A 19,581-nucleotide genomic window follows, 5' to 3' on the forward strand; every position below is an offset into this window, starting at 1 on the left:
AGCCCTGCTGGCAGCTATTATTACAGTGGAGCTTCAGGGCTTTTTGGTCAGATTTCTTCATCATTCCTGCTGTGAGGAAGATCACTCTTTTGAGGCTACAGTTCTGAGCCTTGTCAGTTACACTCTCTGGTCAGGTCCAGCACACAGTGTGAGTCTTGGAGGGGCAAGAACCATTCTAGCCCAAAGAGGTTTACTAGGAGTAGGGGCTTGGGGTGGGGGTGGGGGTGGGGGTCGGGGCGGTAAGGAGGGACAATCCTAGAGCTCAGGGATCAGGGCCCGCATGAAGTGGCCCTTGTCTGCCTCTCCAGACTGGCCTCTGGCCCCAGCCAGCACAGACCTCAGCTCCAGCCACAGAGTCTATCTGGGTGTCCAGTGCCCATGCTCCGCCATGCATCACCTCCTTTAGGAGGCCTTCCCTGACCCTCCAAGCTGTCTGTTCCCACAGCCCCTGTGCTCCCCTGATCCCAGAACCGACACACAGGATTCACTTTGCACCCCTACCTTCCCCGCGGCACAGGATCTGGCACTGTGCCCCACACGCAGTGGGCGCCCCTGCAGGTCCCATTCAATGAATGAGCCGGGGCCCCTGGTAGTGACCAGAGCCCCAAGCCCCGTGGCGCCGCAAAAGACTGTTAATGCAGCAGCCTGCTTTTTATCATTCAGACTAATTTGACAACTCTTTCGGCAGATCCCTGCCCTCGTTAACGCCCTTCTAAAAATATAGAGCCACCACCAACCCTTCCCCATCCCACTCGAGACCCGCCGCCCACTCCCCGCGGGTTCTCGCCAGAGGAAAAAGCAACCCAAGGGCGGTTACCATGAAAGGGGCTTTTTAGGTGGTGAGCAGGCCCATCTCACTGGGGTCCCGATCTTCGCCGACTTCTCGATCGCACACCGTTACGCTGGAGCCTGCGATGGGGGAAAAAGGCCAGTCCCCAAGCGCCGTCCTCCGGCCCGGCCCGGGGCGGCCACACCTCCCGCCCGGAACAAAGCGCCCGGCGGGTCCCCTCCCTCCCAGCCAGCCCCGACCTCTCACCGCGCACTCCAGCCCAGCTTGGCTCCTGCCTCAGGCCACCTCCTCCATGCCCGCGCCAACCAGAAGACAGCGCCGCGCCCTCCGGGCCCCGCGGCGGCCGGACTGACGGCTTTGGGCCCGCGGCCTGCCGGCCGCTTCGGCCGGTCCCCGCCCCGGCGCCTCCTTAAAGCGACCGCGCAGCCCGCGCGCGCCCCAGCCTACCGCCTGGCGAGCCGCGCATTCCTTATATTGCAACAGCGCCTGCTAAAAATAGAGCGCCGCCTCAGTGGGCGCTGGGGGGGCCGGGCCCGGCGCCGCGACCCTGCCACCCCCGCGGGCCCCAGACTCCCAGGAAGCACGGCTCACGAGGTTTGTGCCACCTGCCCCGAGCTCCCGGGACCCAGCAGGGCGCGCGTACCGGGCCTCCCCCGCGGCCCCGCGCACTTACCGGGGTCCGACCACTGGCTCCTGGGAGCTGGCTTTAAGGTGGACGCCGAATGGGAATTCGCCCGGGCCTCTTTAAGAGCCTCCGCGCTCCAGCCTTTAAATCTCCGCTCCCGCCCGGCCAACTTCGGAGCCTACAGACGCCTCCCCTGTCCTAGGCGATCCCAGGCCGCCACCTTAACTGCATGCCCTTCGAATCCTGGGCCATGTTTCTTCCTAGATCCAGTCTCCAGCGTCGTTTCCCGAAGGCCCTCTCGGTGCCGGTTCTTGAGCCTAAAGTTCGTTCAGACGGAGGCGACGGACGGGGACAGGCGACACTCGCGATCCATTTCATTTTTTCAGTTCCGCTGACTCCTCTCCATCGGCGTCATTTTCCCCTGATTTTAAAAACTGAGATATAATTCACACACCAAAAAATCCCAGCTTTTAAAGTGGGCAATACAGTAGTTTTTAATTTATTCACAAAGTTGTGCAACCATCACCATTACCTAGTTCCAGATCATTTTCATAACACCACCTCCCCTTTAAAAAAAAAAAAAGTAGAAGAAGAAAAGAACCCATTTACAGTTACTCCCCATTCCCTCCTCCTACCGGCCGCTGGAAACCACTAATCTACTTTCTGTCTCTATGGATTTGCCTACTCAGGACATTTCATCAAAGTGGAATCATACATGTGGTCTTTTGTGACCCAGCTTCCTTCACTTCACAGGATTTTTTCAAGGTTCATCAACGTTGCAGCATGTAGCAATGCTTCATTCCCTTTTGTGATTGAATAGCATTGGGTTGTGTGGACACACTACATTTTATCTTTGATCAGCTGATGGACAGTTAGACGGTTTGTACTTTGGGGCTATTATGAATAAAAATGCTATGAACATTCATGTACAAGTCTTTGTATGAACTTATGTTTTCATTTCTCTTGAGTATATACCTAGGAGTAGAATTGTGGATCATATGCTATGTTTGACATTTTGAGGAACCCCCAAACTGGTTTCCAAAGCAGCTGCTATTTTACATTCGACCAACCATGTATGAGTGTTCCACATCTTCACATCCTCACCAGCAATTGTTATCATCTGTCTTTTTGATTATAGTCATCCTAGTAGTGGGGATGGGGGAGTGGTATCTCACTGTAGTTTCGATTACCAGTGTCCTTTATTAAAAGATTTTTTTTAATGTGGACCGTTTTAAAAGTCTTTATTGAATTTGTTACCATACTGCTTCTGTTTTATGTTTTTATTCTATTTTTGTTCTTGAGGCATGTGAGATCTTAGCTCCCCAACCAGGGATCGAACCCACACCATCTGCATTGGAAGGTGAAGTCTTAACCCTTGGACCACCAGTGAAGTCTCCTATCAATATCATTTTTGAGGATGTTCTTTTTGTAGACAGACCTTAATGATAATTTGGAACCAGCTTTACACATCTGATAAACCCATCTGGAACCCATCCTCTTATTATTTTCAAAGCTTCACTCACCACCCCAGGCCTTCGCTACCCTGAGTCCTTCATGCGGTACTGTGGCACAGGGTCTGACACAGGTTTCAGTTGGCACCCAGGTACCCAAGCCATCATTTGGTGAGAGCTGTTGTGTCCCCTGCACCCACCCCCACCTGCTGTCCTGAAGGCCCTGCGGATCCCCTGACTCTCCATGGCAGTGGGGGAGGGTTTGAATCCCATCCAGACTATTGCGTCTTGGGAAGGAATGAAAGACCCGATTGAGGAGGGGGCTTGAGGGACAGCTGTTCGTCTTGACAGTCTAGTCTTGCCCTGGGACCTGCCTCTTCCCCTGCCCCTTCCATTTACCACAGGCCTTGGGGGAGAAGGCAAGGGTCTGTGTGTCCTGGTTTGCAAAGGAGTCAAAGGTTTGTCTTTTTAAAAATTTTTTATATTTAAATATTTATTTTATTTGTATTTCTTTATTTGGTTGCACCAGGTCTTAGTCACAGCACGTGGGATCTTTGATCTTTGTTGAGGCAGGAGAACTCCTAGTTGAGGCAGGAGAACTTCTAGTTGCAGCGTGTGGGATCTAGTTCCCTGACCAGGGATCAAACCTGGGGCCCCTGCAATGGGAATGTGGAGTCTTAGCCACTGGACCACCAGGAAAGTCCCTCAAAGGTTTGTCTTTGTACCACTTTCATACACAAATATTTAATAACCTGTTTCCCTTTAAAATGGAACCTAACCAGTTAGTACTAACACACAAGTACCTGGGTTTCTGTAAGCGTGAGATTAGACACTACAGGTTGACACTGGAGTCTTACAACAGGGCACTTGTCCCTCTTGGGCTGCCTCCTCTGCTTTTTGAGCCCTGAAATAAAGCAAACAGCTGCTAGCAAATAGGAGCTTTAAAGAATAAGGTCACTGAGCAGAAAAGTGAGGCCTGGGGTTGACGGTTCATTCATTCAGTAAATACTGTCAGTATACCTACTATGTGGGCTTCCCTGGTGGCTCAGGCATGTCTCCTGCAATGTGGGAGACCTGGGTTTGATCCCTGGCTTGGGAAGATCCTCTGGGGGAGGGCATGGCAATCCACTTCAGTATTCTTGCCTAGAGAATCCCTATGGACAGAGGAGCCCTACAGGCTACAGTCCATGGGGTCACAAAGAGTCAGACATGACTGAGCGACTAAGCACTGCACAGCATAGCACCTACTATGTGCCAATGCAATGCATAATCCTACCTCCAATTGCCAGCAGAGGGGGAGATGTTATGGAATTGAGAGGCATTGCGGCTGACGGAGCCCAGAGGAGGGGCAAGCACCCAGGGCAGATTTTCTGTGAGAGGTGATGACGAAACCCAGGCTTGATGGACAAAGACCAATCAGCTAGGCTGAGAAGGGAGGGAGAAAACCTTATAGACTGAGGTATGTCTGAGTTGAAGTCTTTGCCCAAACTCCAGCAGAACCTTATGGCCAATCAAGTGTGGCTGGGGCATGATAGAAGGCTAGGCTCCTGTCCAAGAACCCAGGCAGGGCTCAAGCCCAAGTTTCAGGCACTGAGGTCTAAGGCCAGCCATGGGGCCAGGAGATAGTTCCTGAAATAGGACAGAGATCAGAGCTGTGACCCAGAGTAGAACTTCCCTGCTCAGCGACAAGAGCAAACATGCCTGATGGGCCACAGCGCGTCCTGTGTCTGCCTCTGCCTGAGCCTTGCTGAGCGCCAGGTCTCACAGCAGACCCAAGCTGGTGTCTTGGGGTTCAGGAAGCAAACCTGGAGGAGGAGGGCTGCAGACTTCAGGACCTGGAATCAGCCAAGTAAGTCACTGTGGCACAACCTTCCTCCAGAACTCTGCCCAGAGCAGCCCCTGGGGGTTCCAGCAGCACCGGGCTCTGGAGCACACAGAGTGCCTCACACAGGCACAGAGATGACTTTCACGCCTCCCAGGGCCCGGGGCAGAAGGCCTTACCTGCCCTACTTTAGACATAAGAAGACCACAAGCCCAATCCTACCCAGTCAGTGGACCAAGTGTCAGGGCCTTCTGCCCACAGAGCCTCCACTCTTTCTCTGGTGTCTGGTGGCCTTGGTGGCAGGTCAATTGGTCAGGTGTGTGTGTGTGCGTGTGTGTATGTGTGTTTGGAAAGCAGGGCAGAGGTGAAGAAAACACTAGCACTCATCCCAGCCCTAGTCCCTTCAGGCCTGTGGCCCAAATTAATCTCTTGCTGACCCTGGAGTGCCAATCATGGCTTAGTAGAAGAGCTTCACCCCACCCCCAGGCCTGTTCTTCCCCTTAGCTGACCTTTCTTCTCTGCCAAGTACAAGGCCTTTCTTCCCCTGGGCCGCCCATGATCTGACGCCAAGAGCTACACAGAGTCTTCTCTCAGGGTTGCCACGGTCTTTCCCAGCCCAGGTTCAGCCATCTCTCATCTTTACCTCTCTCTGCTACCTGCTCTGCACCGACCACACCTGCCTCAGCCGCATTTGGGGAGGCCTCCCAAGACTTTCTTCTTTGATGCTTATGCTTACTGATGCTTGTTGTCCATCCTTCACATGGGGTCCCTCTTGTTTTCTGGAGCCAGAAGAGCAGCTTGCGATCAGTCAACTTCCCACTCAAGGCCAAACTTCTCCCCAAAGTTGTCCACACTCTGATCATTTATTTTTCTTCCCTTGGTGCTTCCTCTACTTAAAGTCTAGCGATTTTTAAACATTTTGGCCTGCAACCCATAGGAACAAAGAGGTTTGACATTGCAAACCAGAACAGATACACACACACGAAACAAAAATTTTGTGAAACAGTACTTACTATTACTATGTGCCATGCACTCTGATCTATTCCATTCTGTTTGGTGAGCAAATGCTAGCAAGAGCTACTGAATTGATTTCATGCTCCACAAATGGGTTGTGACCTACGGTTTGAAAACCATTGAACCATATTTTGACTCCTGGAGCCTCAGGGTAGTAACATGATAAAAGTTAGTCAAAAAAGAAAATTCTACACCAAGATTTTGAAACACATGCTGGGGAAAATAATCTGAAAAGGGTTCTGAGTTTCTGCTTTGGAAGCACAGGGTCCCAACCACTGGACCACCAGAGAAGTCCAACACACAAATTTTAGAATGGCACGTGGCAGAAAGAGAGCTAGCTAGCTAGCTCTCCGGCCTCTACTAGTAAGAGGGATAACCCCATGGAGGAAGGTATCGCCCTCAGGTGATTTCCTCTTCTAGGTAGGATGTGTAGGTTGTGGCAGGCCAGTTCTTCAGCAACAAAATGAGATGAGGCTCTCCAGCTGTGCCCTCTCCCCTCCCGAAGGACATTTGCTAATTGGGGGCACCGGCTGATGATCAGTCTTTGCCCAGAAGGAAGACTTCTAATGGAATAAAGAGAAACCAGTAAAGTTTTTAGGGGCTACTTGGTATTAGAATGAGAAACTGGAAACAGGGGGCCTTAAAAACGTGACCAATTTTCTCCACATGACGTTGGCTGAGTTCTGGGCCTGAAAATGCATCTAAAAGACTGAAATCTTCCAAAGTACCGCAGGGCTTAGAAAATAAAGCTTTCCCAAGAAGGAACGGCCCGCCTCAAAACCAAGCCCAGTTCCTGCCTCCTCCTGAGATTTGCCAGATTTTGAAACTCCATGGGGACAGCATCCAGACAGCTGGGTTGGGAATTTTTTTTTTCCTTAAGAGAATGTCTTTTAAAAAAAAATGTATTTATTTATTTGTTTGGCTGCATCAGGTCTTAGTTGTGGCACGAGGGGCTTTTGCCGGGTGCACAGGCTCTGTGGTTGTGGCACAGGCTTAGTTGTCCCAGAGCATGTGGGATCCCAGTCACCCAACCAGGAATCAAACCCATACCTCCTGCACTGCAAGACAGATGCTTCACCATGGGACCACCAGGCAAGTTCCAGGGTTGGGAACTTTTGAAGGGCGGAGCTGACTCTTTACAGCCTTCCGTCTTAGGAGACAGATCTTCAAGGCTCTCAATCAAAAACCACACATGGGAAATAGGGGTAAACCAGAGATAGGGTGAGTCTTGCAAAAACTAAAACCCAGTTGCAACCTAGCTCGATCCTTCAGTGGATTGAGATGATCACGCCTCAACCTCACCTGCTTAAGAGAGGAAAGAGGGTAGGCTCTGTGGGACCAATGACCTAATCTGGGGTCTCTTTACCTCTTACGTGCAATAAGAGTCTGTGTATAGGAAAACTGGGGGCTTCCTCAGTTGGTAAAAAAAAGAATCTGCCTGCAGTGCTGGAGACCCAGGTTCGATCCCTGGTAGGGAAGATCCCCTGGAGAAGGAAATGGCAACCCACTCCAGTATTCTTGCACAGAGAATTCCATGGACAGAGGAGCCGGGTAGGCTACAGTCTGTGGGATTGCAAAGAGTTGGACATGACTGAGCGATCAACTTTCACTTTTTTTTTCCATAGGAAAACATAACTAGTCCTGTGAAGAAGCATGAATATATAATTGATAAACAACAGAAAAAAAAATAGACAACAGACACACAAATCATTCAGCTATTGGAATCAGTAGACGGAACTTTATAATAATGAGTGGAAGAACTGGAACTCTCATGCACTGCTGGTGGAAGTGTAAAATCCATGTATCTGCCAGAGCACACTAAGGATACAAAAACTACACAGTACTTTGGACAGGAAATTTTACTGTGAAGAATTATTAAGGGGCTTCCTTGGTGGCTCAGCAGTGAAGAATCTGCCTGCCAATGCAGGAGACACAGGTTCGATCCCTGATGGGGGAAGATCCCACATGCTGCAGTGCAACTAAGCCCCTGCACCACGACTTTTGAGCCTGTGCTCTAGAGCCCAGGAGCTGCAACTATGAGGCCACGTGCTACATCTACTGATGCCTGTGTGCCTTGAGCCTGTGTTCCGCAACAAGATAAGCCACTGCACTGAGAAGCCCATGAACTGCAACTAGAGAGAGAGCAGCTCCCGCTCTCCACATCTAGAAAAAGCCTTCACAGCAACGAAGACCCAGCACAGCCCCCAAAATAAATAATACATTTTAATATAAAGAATTATTAAGGATAAGAGGAGACTGCCTAGTAAGGAGAAAAGATAACCCTAAAGAATATAGTTATAGCAGATGTCAGGAGTAGACTCTAGGGCTGAGGCAGAGAACCCAAAGGAGGAACAAAGCTGAATGAGTCCCAGTCCTCACCTTCTACCCCAGGGCTGAGAATCTCCATTGTTGGAGATTATGTAGCCATGACCCACGGGATGATGAAGAACGGCCAGTCTCAAAGACAAGGCAGGCCCTTTGTTCAAGGTCCATGCAGATGGAATTTACTGGAAAGCATTTTCCTCTTGGTGCTGAGGGAAGTCATCCATGGAAGGGAGTCACACTGTGGAAACAGCTGGAAATTTTCCCACAGGAATAATACATTGGAAAGTCAACCTCTGAGGTTTTGGAGGAAGCTGCACATGGAGATATGCTTTGTGTTTCTGACTGCCACATGCTGCAGGAACCTGCCGAGGAAGACATCAGAACCAGAAGAGAAGCCTCTTTCTCCTACGGTGGCTGCCATTGCTCCCTACTGACAAACCTTGACACTGTACTGGATGGCAAGGGAGAAATGCTGGCAGGGCCCAGCTCCGTTAGAACAGGGCAGGTAACTGAGAACGGGCCTGGAGGTAATAAACTGATAACTGACAAAATTGGCTTTGCAAAACTATTTAGTAGAGTCTCCTAAAACTAAACATACAGCTACCTTTGGACTCAAATTTTTTATTAATACTCCTAGGTATATATCTAAAGACAAATTAGTATATTCACCAAAAGACACATTAAAGAATATTTATAGCAGTTTTAGTCATAATAGCCCCCAAAGTGGAGACAATCCAAATGTTTATTAACTACAGGATGAATAAATAAATCATAGTTTATTCATATAATGGAATATTCTACTGCAATAACTAAGAATGATACACAAACAGAAATGAATCTCACAGACATTTTATTAAGTGAAAGAAGTCAGATGCAAAAGATAACATATACTAAGTCCAGTAAAAAGTAAAACTAATCAATGGTGATTGGAATCAGAATAGTGGTTTTCTCTTGGGGGAGAGGAATGAGAACTGCGTGGGTGGGAAAGAAGAGCTGGAAATGTTATGTATCTCGATCTGGGTGGTGGTTACAAGGATATACACTAACGTGAAAGTTCAACAAGCTGAGCATTAATGATTAGTACACTTTTCACAAACTCTGGGAGATAGTGAAGGATAGAGGGGCCTTGTGTGCTTCAGTCCACGGGGATCGTGAAGAGTCAGGCACAACTTGTGACTGAACAATAACAACACTTTTCACATTTCACTGTATGTGTGTTACACAGTCATCCCCCAGTATACACAGGGGATTGGTTCTAGGACTTGATACAGATACGCAAATCCATGGATAATCCAAGCTCCATGGTCGGCCCTCTAACATCTGTTGGTTCCACATCCGTGGATTTAACGAACTTCTGCGTATGTGTTAAGTCTGAAATTCACAGTAGGTTGAACCTGTAGATGCAGAACCCACAGCTACCGAGGGCCAACTGTATATTTATTGAAAATAATTCATGTATAAGTAGACCAGTATAGTTCAAATCCATGCCTTTCAAGTGTAAACTATACTTTAAAAAACTCATAATATTGCCCTTAGATTAATATATTGAGTAATGTGGAGGAAAAGTTATTAATAAAATAGATGGATAAAAATGCCACCAGATAAGTGGAATCTACCAAAAAAATAAAGAATCCAAAGTAATAAAAATCAAATGAACTCTCTAGAACTTAAAAAGTATAAGAACTGAAACCAAGAACTCATTGGATAAGTTTAACAGTAGATTGAACACTGTTGAGCACAAAATGAATGAACTTGAAGACAAGTCAAAAGAATACATTGACGCTAAAGCACAGGGGGGAAAATGGAGAGAAAAAGAGAAACTAGCATCAGAAAGATATGTGGGGCATATTCACATGTCTAACATTCCTATCACCCGAGTTTCCAGATGAGAGAGAGAAAATGGAACAGAAGCAATATGGGTTTCCCCACTATCTGAAAGTAGAGCATTCCTATGAACCCTTTCATAAGCTGAAATGCTATGAAGCGAAATATCAGTTACTTTGGTGCTAATGGATGCCCAAATAAACTGAGATAAAGCAGAGATGCTCATAGACACTGTTCAAAGCTATGGTGCCTTGATGCTGGGATGTTGGGTGTAGTTCCTGGGAAAGGAGCTTGGCATTGCCATTTTTGCCTGTGTAACAGCTCCCTGAAAACAAATGCTGAACGCTATTTTCAATTTTTTGCCTTTTTCCTTAAAAGTGAAAACCCCTCTATGGATTTCTTTCTTTTAGTAAAAACGTACTTATGTACTTATGTAGGAATTACTTATGTAATTCCCAAAAGGAATTCATGTAGTTAAGTGCAAAGAAAACTACAGGTAGGCTCATCATAGTTGCATTGCTGACAGAAGAGTAAAAAATAAAATTTTAAGCATCAGACATTGAAAAAAACCCTTGGATGAACATTTCCTGGCAGCTGATTAGAAGCTGAGCTTGAGTGAAAGCCATTCTCTGCCATGTGAACAATGTCACCAGCTTCTCAACAGGTGTCAACCCTGATGTCATTCTGCAGTTCAGAGCCTAGGACCAGCATCCTGAGCACCACTTCTAAATAATTCCCAGCCCCAGCTTGTAAAATGGTAGGTAAATGATCATAATTTGTAGCTGCATGTTCTCATATCTTAGGATTTGAAGTATCCTTAGGATTTGAAGTACACCAAGTCAGAAAAGGGGAAATTGCCCTGATTTTGAAACTGAAAATACAAGATTGGCTTATTTCAATTTAGCCAAATTTTCTGAAATCCAATAATATCACCCCCTGTCAACAAAGAAGAATTTTAGATCTCTGATGGTTAAGATTTTGAAACACTTTTATATTAAAATAAATATGGATATGATAGCATCCCCAAATACACCATCTTTGAGATAAATATTTGCAAAGTTTAGAGAATTCAGAGGCCATTTAGAATTAGGACGTCAGATGTTCACACAATTTTTATCATTATTTTTCGGCCCTGAGGCATGTGGGATCTTAACTCCCCAACCAGGGATTGAACCCATGTGCCCTCCTTTGGAAGCGCAGAGTCCCAACCACTGGGAAGTCCAACACACATATTTTAGAATGGCACACAGCAGAAAGAGAGCTAGCTAGCTCTCTGGCCTCTACTTATAAGGGGAGTAATCCCATTCAGGAAGGCATCACCCTCATAACCCAATTACCTCCTAAAGCCTCACCTTCAAATACCATCCCATTAGGATTAGGATTTCAACATATGCATTTTGTCAGTCAGTCAGTCAGTCAGTCAGTTCAGTCACTCAGTCGTGTCCAACTCCTTGTGACCCCATGAATCGCAGCACGCTAGGCCTCCCTGTCCATCACCAACTCCCGGAGTGCACCCAAACCCATGTTCATTGAGTTGGTGATGCCATCCAACCACCTCATCCTCTGTCGTTTCCTTCTCCTCCTGCCCTCAATCTTTCCTAGCATCAGGGTCTTTTCCAATGAGTCAGCTCTTTGCATCAGGTGGCCAAAGTATTGGAGTTTCAGCTTCAACATCAGTCCTTCCAATGAACACCCAGGACTGATCTCCTTTAGGATGGACTGGTTGGATCTCCTTGGAGACCAAGGGACTCTCAAGAGTCTTCTCCAACACCACGGTTCAAAAGCATCAATTCTTTGGCACTCAGCTTTCTTCACAGTCCAACTCTCACATCTATACATGACTACTGGAAAAACCAAGCCTTGACTAAACGGACCTTTGTTGACAAAGTAATGTCTCTGCTTTTTAATATGCTGTCTAGGTTGATCATAACTTTCCTTCCAAGGAGTAAGTGTCTTTTAATTTCATGGCTGCAATCACCATCTGCAGTGATTTTGGAGCCCAGAAAAATAAAGTCAGCCACTGTTTCCATTGTTTCCCCATCTATTTGCCATTAAGTGATGGGACCGGATGCCATGATCTTCGTTTTCTGAATGTTGAGCTTTAAGCCAACTTTTTCACTCTCCTCTTTCACTTTCATCAAGAGGCTCTTTAGTTCTTCTTCACTTTCTGCCATAAGGGTGGTGTCATCTGCATATCTGAGGTTATTGATATTTCTCCTGGCAATCTTAATTCCAGCTTGTGCTTCCTCCAGCCCAGCGTTTCTCATGATGTACTCTGCATATAAGTTAAATAAGCAGGGTGACAATATATTTGGAACCAGTCTGTTGTTCCATGTCCAGTTCTAACTGTTGCTTCCTGACCTGCATACAGATTTCTCAAGAGGCAGGTCAGGTGGTCTGGTATTCCCATCTCTTTCAGAATTTTCCACAGTTTATTGTGATCCACACAAAGGCTTTGACATAGTCAATAAAGCAGAAATAGATGTTTTTTCTGGAACTCTCTTGCTTTTTTGATGATCCAGCGGATGTTGGCAATTTGGTCTCTGGTTCCTCTGCCTTTTCTAAAACCAGCTTGAACATCTGGAAGTTCACAGTTCATGTATTGCTGAAGCCTGACTTGGAGAATTTTAAGCATCACTTTACTAGCACGTGAGATGAGTGCAGTTGTGCGGTAGTTTGAGCATTCTTTGGCATTGCCTTTCTTTGGGATTGAAATGAAAACTGACCTTTTCCAGTCCTGTGGCCACTGCTGAGTTTTCCAAATATGCTGGCATATTGAGTGCAGCACGTTCACATCATCTTTCAGGATTTGAAATAGCTCAACTGGAATTCCATCACCTCCACTAGCTTTGTTCGTAGTGATGCTTTCTAAGGCCCACTTGACTTCACATTCCAGGATGTCTGGCTCTAGGTAAGTGATCACACCATCGTGATTATCTGGGTCGTGAAGATCTTTTTTGTACAGTTCTTCTGTGTATTCTTGCCACCTCTTCTTAATTATCTTCTGCTTCTGTTAGATCCCTACCATTTCTGTCCTTTATTGTGCCCATCTTTACATGAAATGTTCCCTTGGTATCTCTAATTCTCTTAAAAAGCTCTCTAGTCTTTCCCATTCTATTGTTTTCCTCTATTTCTTTGCATTGATTGCTGAGGAAGGCTTTCTTATCTCTCCTTGCTATTCTTTGGAACTCTGCATACAGATGGGTATATCTTTCCTTTTTTTCTTTGCTTTTTGCTTCTCTTCTTTTGAGGGGACACAAAAATTCAGTCCATAATACTATACAAATATAACAATCAAGTCAGAGAAGTACTGGTGTTGTTCTTGTTATTGAGTCAGTAAGTCATGTCTGACTCTTTGTGACCCCAAGCACACCAAGCTTCCCTGCCCTTCACTATCTCCTGGAGTTTGCTCAAATTCATATCCATTGAGTTGGTGATTATATCTAATCATCTCATTCTCTGTGGCTCCCTTCTCCTTTTGCCCTTCAATCTTTCCCAGCATCAGGGTCTTTTCCAATGAGTTGGCTTTTCACATCAGGTAGCCAAAATATTGGAGCTTTAGCTCCAGCATCAGTCCTTCAGTGAATATTCAAAGTTGATTTCCTTTAGCATTGATTGGTTTGATCTCTTTGCAGTCCAAGGGACTCTCAAGAGACTTCTCCAACACCACAGTTCAAAAGCATCAATTCTTCGGCGCTTAGCTTTCTTTATGGTCCAACTTTCACATCCATACATGACTACTGGAAAATCCATAGCTTTGACTATATGGCCATTTGTTGGCAAAGTGATATTTCTGCTTTTTAATATGCTGTCTAGGTTGGTCATAGTTTTTCTTCCAAAAGCATCTTTTAATTTCATGGCTGCAGTCACCATCTGCAGTGATTTTGAAGTACTAGAAAATAAAATCTGGCATTACTTTCACTTTTTCTCCTTCTATTTGCCATGAAGTGATGGGACTGGATGCCATGAATGTTGAGTTTTAAGCCAGCTTTTTCACTCTCCTCTTTTACCCTTATCAAGGGACTCTTTAGTTCCTTTTCATTTTTTGCCATTAGAGTGGTGACATCTGCATATCTGAGGCTGTTGATGTCTCTCCCGGCAATCTTGATCCCAGCTTATGATTCATCCAGCCTGTCATTTCACATGATGTACTCCACATATAAGTTAAATGAGCGGGGTTACAATATACAGTCTTGACGTACTCCTTTCCCAATTTTGAACCAGTCTGTTGTTCCATGTCTGGTTCTAACTGTTGCTTTTTGACCTGCATACAGGTTTCTCGGGAGACAGGTAAGGTGGTCTGGTATTCCCATTTCTTTGAGAATTTTTCACAATTTGTTGTGATCCACACAGTCAAAGGCTTTAACATAGTCAATGAAGCAGAAGTAAATGCTTTTCTGGAATTCCTTTGTTTTGTCTATGATCCTATTAACATCAGGAGACACAAATATATAGTGGAATAGACTAGAGAGCCTGAAACTCACACTTAACCACCAATTGATATTTGACAAAGGTACCAAATGGAGTAAAGTTTTTCAACAAATGGTGCTCACACAATCAGAGGTCTGTATGGGAAAAAGGACATGACCTGTACCTCACATCCCCCACAAAAATGTACTTCACACAGTGGTACAACCGTACTGTGGAATGGAGCAATTAAAAAGGAACAAAATATTGACACATGCAACAGCTGTAGGAAACTATGCTGAGTGACAAAAGGCCAATCTCAAAAGCTACATACCATGTGATATGACTTAGATAGCATAAAAACTTTTATTTTTTATTGGGATATCGTTGATGAACAATATTGTGTTCATTTCAGGTGCACAGCAAAGTGATTCAGTTATGCATGTAATCCATTCTTTTTCAGATTATTTTGCCATTTAGATTATTACAGAGTACTGAGCGGGGTTCCCAGATAATTTTTAAATGACAAAATTTTAGAAATGGAAGGCAGAATACTGATTGCCAAAGGTTAGGGACTAGGAGGAGAGATCCAGAAGGGAGGTGGGTGTGGTTATAAAGGGTAACACAAAGGATCCTTGCATTCAGAATCTTGACTATGGCAGTGGGTGTGAGTGCATGCTAAGTTGCTTCAGTTGTGTCTGATTTTTTGCTACCCCACGGACTGCAACCTGCCAGACTTCTCTGTCCATGGGAGAATACTGGAGTGGGTTGCTGTGCCCTCCCTCAGGGGATCTTCCTGACCCAGGGATTGAACTCACGTCTCTTATGTCTATCTGCACTGGCAGGCGGGTTTTTTTGTTTGTTTGTTTTACCATTAGTGCCACCTGAAAAGTGCCCTTGGTGGTAGATACATGAACCTAAATATGAAAACATTTTAGCGAACCTAATACACACACACACACACACACACAAAGAACCTAATACACACATACACACATAAATGAATACAACTAAAACTAGGGAAACCTGAGTAAGATGCGTGGATTGTATTGATGTCAATATCCTGGTTGTGATATTATAATTATACAAAATATTACCATCGGGGTAAACTTGTCACAATATACAAAGATTTTCTCAGGGTGGTTTTTACAACTGTATGAATCTACAGTTATCTCAACAAAAATTTCAGTGAAAAAGTGAGTTTGAGATGGCTCATAAGCCTACATGTAAATTTTAAATAACTCCTTTTATTATAATTAAAAAATAACTTCATGGGACTAGGCAGATTCCTAGTCCTCCTAGACTCTTAGGGCAAAGAAAACAATAAACAATTAAAAAGTCTTAAATCTCCTCAAAAATTTAAAATTTATGGTCATTAAATCCAACCTGGTAACAGCATCAATCTGGTAGCTAGGGTCAGAGTCTGGAGAATTCTACACCCGATACTTCATCACTTAGGTTGCAAAGTTACCAGGCTGATTGAGGAAAATTAATCAGAGAGCTGCATCTAGGGCTAGGGGAGGGAGTAGCCACTGTGATCCTTGACTGGGAAACTGCCTTTAGAAGGTGATACTTTAACAACAGTACCAAAAATGGCTCTGCTGTCAAGAAATTTTAAAGGACATTGTCTCTCTTCACAACATCCCCGAATGGGAGGTGTTATACTCTTTCTTTTTGGGGAGGGAGGAGGGAGGAGGGTTCAGGAGGGGTTCTTAAATTTGTAAGGAATATATTAAATTAAAAAAAAATAAAAATAAAGACAAGGAAACCAAGGCTGAGAAAGTTGAAGTGACTTACCCAAGATCATGCGGGCAGTAGGTGTCAGGTTCAGGGCCCAAAAGCCTATGAGACTCGAAAGTTCCCAGTTCGAAGACGTCTGGCTGCCTTCCTCAGAGCAACTTACAGTAAGGACATGCTGGTACTCATGGAGAAAGAAAACGATATCTGGGAGCAGAGATATTTGTCAGCCTAGACAAAAAAATGTACGTTCTTGTCTAACATGGAAAACTGGAAGTTGTCTGGGGAAAAAATTTGCTGTGGTTTGTGATTTGCTCTTAAAGCAAGTAGGTTCATTCTTCTTTTACACAGTCACATCACAGTTCTGAAATGTTTTAATAGAGAAAGCACTCCTGGTATTCAATTGGGATCACAGAAAGGGTTTCCCTTGAGGAAACCACCACCTTGTGGCAATGAGTTTAACTTACAGGACCAAGAAAGGTTTCTGTTGCTTGTTTCCTATCTTTCATACTCCCAAACGCAGTGGTAACCCCTGAAGTTGGTAATGTTTGCATCAAACAAAACAAACAAGCCAGAAAAGTACCTTCCTTAGGAGAGGCTTAAATAAAATAGATATCAGTGAAAAAGATAGCTTTTGAGCAAAGCAATCAAATCACTGACCCATGTTATAAAATATGACAAAGATGGAAATTTCTTTAAAACAAGATACTAAAAGTTGGGGTGATCCATTCGGAGAAAAAACTGAAGAGGTTCCATATTGTCTGAACTGTACACTTTTGAAAGTAAAAGGGGCTGCTATTAATAATTACAGAGGACAGCAGGTATAAGGTCAGGGTGTGAAGACATGTGGCTCCTCTAAATTGTTTGTGTGGTTTAGCCTGGCAAAGTTGTGACTACATTTTATAGAGGCTATGTGGTAAGAAATCTAACCCTTTTAAAGTGAATAAAAAGTCTTTCTCTCTCAGTGTGCTGGCAGGAGGAGTTTCATAACTGATCTGAATTTTATTTTTGGAACTAAGATCTAAGGGAGATTTCAAACTAGTAAAGAGTTTGAGTAACCACCACCATGTAGCCAAAAAAAAAAAAAAAAAAACCACAACACACAAGTCATCACTTACTTGCACCTAGTAAACCCAGTTTGTAATGTTGTGTTTTACAGATACCATTGCTTTATTGACTATGCCAAAGCCTTTGACTGTGTGGATCACAATAAACTGTGGAAAATTCTGAAAGAGATGGGAATACCAGACCACCTGATCTGCCTCTTGAGAAATTTGTATGCAGGTCAGGAAGCAACAGTTAGAACTGGACATGGAACAACAGACTGGTTCCAAATAGGAAAAGGAGGTCGTCAAGGCTGTATATTGTCACCCTGTTTATTTAACTTATATGCAGAGTACATCATGAGAAACGCTGGACGGGAAGACACACAAGCTGGAATCAAGATTGCCGGGAGAAATATCAATATCCTCAGATATGCAGATGATGCCACCCTTATGGCAGAAAGTGAAGAGGAACTCAAAAGCCTCTTGATGAAAGTGAAAGTGGAGAGTGAAAAAGTTGGCTTAAAGCTCAACATTCAGAAAACGAAGATCATGGCATCCGGTCCCATCACTTCATGACAAATAGATGGGGAAACAATGGAAACAGTGTCAGACTTTATTTTTCTGGGCTCCAAAATCACTACAGATGGTGACTGCAGCCATGAAATTAAAAGATGCTTACTCCTTGGAAGGAAAGTTATGACTAACCTAGATAGCATATTCAAAAGCAGAGACATTACTTTGCCAACAAAGGTTCATCTAGTCAAGGCTATGGTTTTTCCTGTGGTCATGTATGGATGTGAGAGTTGGACTCTGAAGAAAGCTGAGCACCGAAGAATTGATGCTTTTGAACTGTGGTATTGGAGAAGACTCTTGAGAGTCCCTTGGACTGCAAGGAGATCCAACCAGTCCATTCTGAAGGAGATCAGCCCTGGGATTTCTTTGGAGGGAATGATGCTAAAGCTGAAACTCCAGTACTTTGGCCACCTCACGCGAAGAGTCGACTCATTGGAAAAGACTCTGATGCTGGGAGGGATTGGGGGCAGGAGGAGAGGGGGATGACAGAGGATGAGATGGCTGGATGGCATCACTGACTCGATGGACGTGAGTCTGAGTGAACTCCGGGAGTTGGTGATGGACAGGGAGGCCTGGCGTGCTGTGATTCATGGGGTCACAAAGAGTTGGACATGACTGAGCGACTGATCTGATATGATTGTACAGATATAACACAGACTATTCACTCATCTATTGAAGGATATCTTGGTTGCTTTTAGTTTTTGGTGATTATGAATACAGCTGCTATAAATACATATGTGCAGGTTTTTGTGTCCACCTAAGTTTTCAAATCAGTTGAGTAAGTATGTGTATGTGCTAAGTCACTTCAGTCCTGTCCAACTCTGGGACTCTATGGATTGCAGCCCACCAGGATCCTTTGCCCATGGGATTCAGGCAAGAATACAGGAGTGAGTTGCATGCCCTCCTCCAGGGGATCTTCCTGACCCAGGGATCTAACCCGTGTCTCTTATGTCTCCTGCTCTGGCAGGCAGGTTCTTTACCACTAGCACCACCTGGGAAGCCCTGAGTAAGTATAAAGGAGTTGGCTGCTCAGTTGTGTCTGACTCTTTGAGACCCCATGCACTGTATGTAGCCCGCCAGGCTCCTCTGTCTATGGAATCCTCCAAGCGAGAATACTGGAGTGGGTTACCATCTCCCTCTCCAGGGGATCTTCCCAACCCACAGATCAAACCAGGGTCTCCTGCATTAGAGGCAGATTCTTAACAGTCTGAAACATCAGGGAAGCCAGTTTTAAAGTACATCTATTTTTTCTTTTGTGGCTCATTCTTTTCATGTTCTGTCTAAAGTTATTGCCTGACCAAGACCACCTAGATTTTGCCTATGTTTTCTTCTAGAAATTTTATGATTTTCCATTTTATGTCTATGATTAATTTTGAGTCATTTTTTGTGAAAAATGTAAAGTCTATGTCCAATTTTTTTTTTTTTTTTTGCAAATGGATGTCCGATTATTCCAGCACCAGTTTTTTAAAAGACTTATCTTTCTACATTGACTTTCCTTTGCTCCCTTGTCCAAGATTGGTTGACTACATTTGTATAGGTCTATTTCTACACTTTTTATTTTATTCCATTGATGTATGTATCTATCCTTTCACTAAAATATTGTCTTACTTATTGTGACTTAATGGTAAGTCTTGTAGTCTTGTTGTATCAGTTCTCCAACTTTGTTAATCTTCATTGTTGTGTTGACTATTTGGATCTCTTATCTTTTCATATAAACTCTAGAACCAGTTTGTTGATATCCACAAAATAGCTTGCTGATGTTTTGATTGGAATTGTGTTTAATCCATAGGTCAGATCTCAACAATATTGATTCTTCCTATCCACAAACATCCTATCCAGACAGCATATTAAAAAACAGAGACATTACTTTGCCAACAAAGGTTCCTCTAGTCAAAGCTATGGTTTTTCCAGTAGTCATGTATGGATGTGAGAGTTGGACTATAAAGAAAGCTGAGCACTGAAGAACT

At 44.5% G+C, this 19,581-nt stretch overlaps 1 protein-coding gene and 1 long non-coding RNA gene across 7 annotated transcripts in view; one reads left to right on the forward strand and one right to left on the reverse strand.

Annotated features, from left to right (window-relative positions):
- Positions 1-1,833, reverse strand: part of MRAS (muscle RAS oncogene homolog) — a 68,945-nt gene extending 67,112 nt beyond the window's left edge. Inside the window, exons 1-2 of one of the 6 annotated variants that reach the window (XM_027545145.1) lie at positions 1,037-1,229; positions 818-909 (exon numbers count right to left, since the gene is read on the reverse strand). The gene's annotated coding sequence lies outside the window, so the exon portion shown is untranslated. Of the gene's footprint in view, positions 1-817; positions 910-1,029; positions 1,236-1,463 lie in introns of those variants that run through there. The other 5 variants (XM_027545162.1, XM_027545154.1, XM_027545191.1 and 2 more) reach the window with 5 other exon arrangements.
- A 2,666-nt stretch (positions 1,834-4,499) lies between these two features.
- LOC113894577 lies at positions 4,500-10,206 on the forward strand. The gene is made up of 2 exons (XR_003511624.1): positions 4,500-4,715; positions 7,328-10,206. It is a non-coding gene; the product is annotated as an uncharacterized LOC113894577 (long non-coding RNA).
- Positions 10,207-19,581: the final 9,375 nt, after the last annotated feature.

Source organism: Bos indicus x Bos taurus, chromosome 1 (genome assembly GCF_003369695.1).
Source record: "Bos indicus x Bos taurus breed Angus x Brahman F1 hybrid chromosome 1, Bos_hybrid_MaternalHap_v2.0, whole genome shotgun sequence".
In the NCBI taxonomy this organism is placed as follows: domain Eukaryota; kingdom Metazoa; phylum Chordata; class Mammalia; order Artiodactyla; family Bovidae; genus Bos; species Bos indicus x Bos taurus.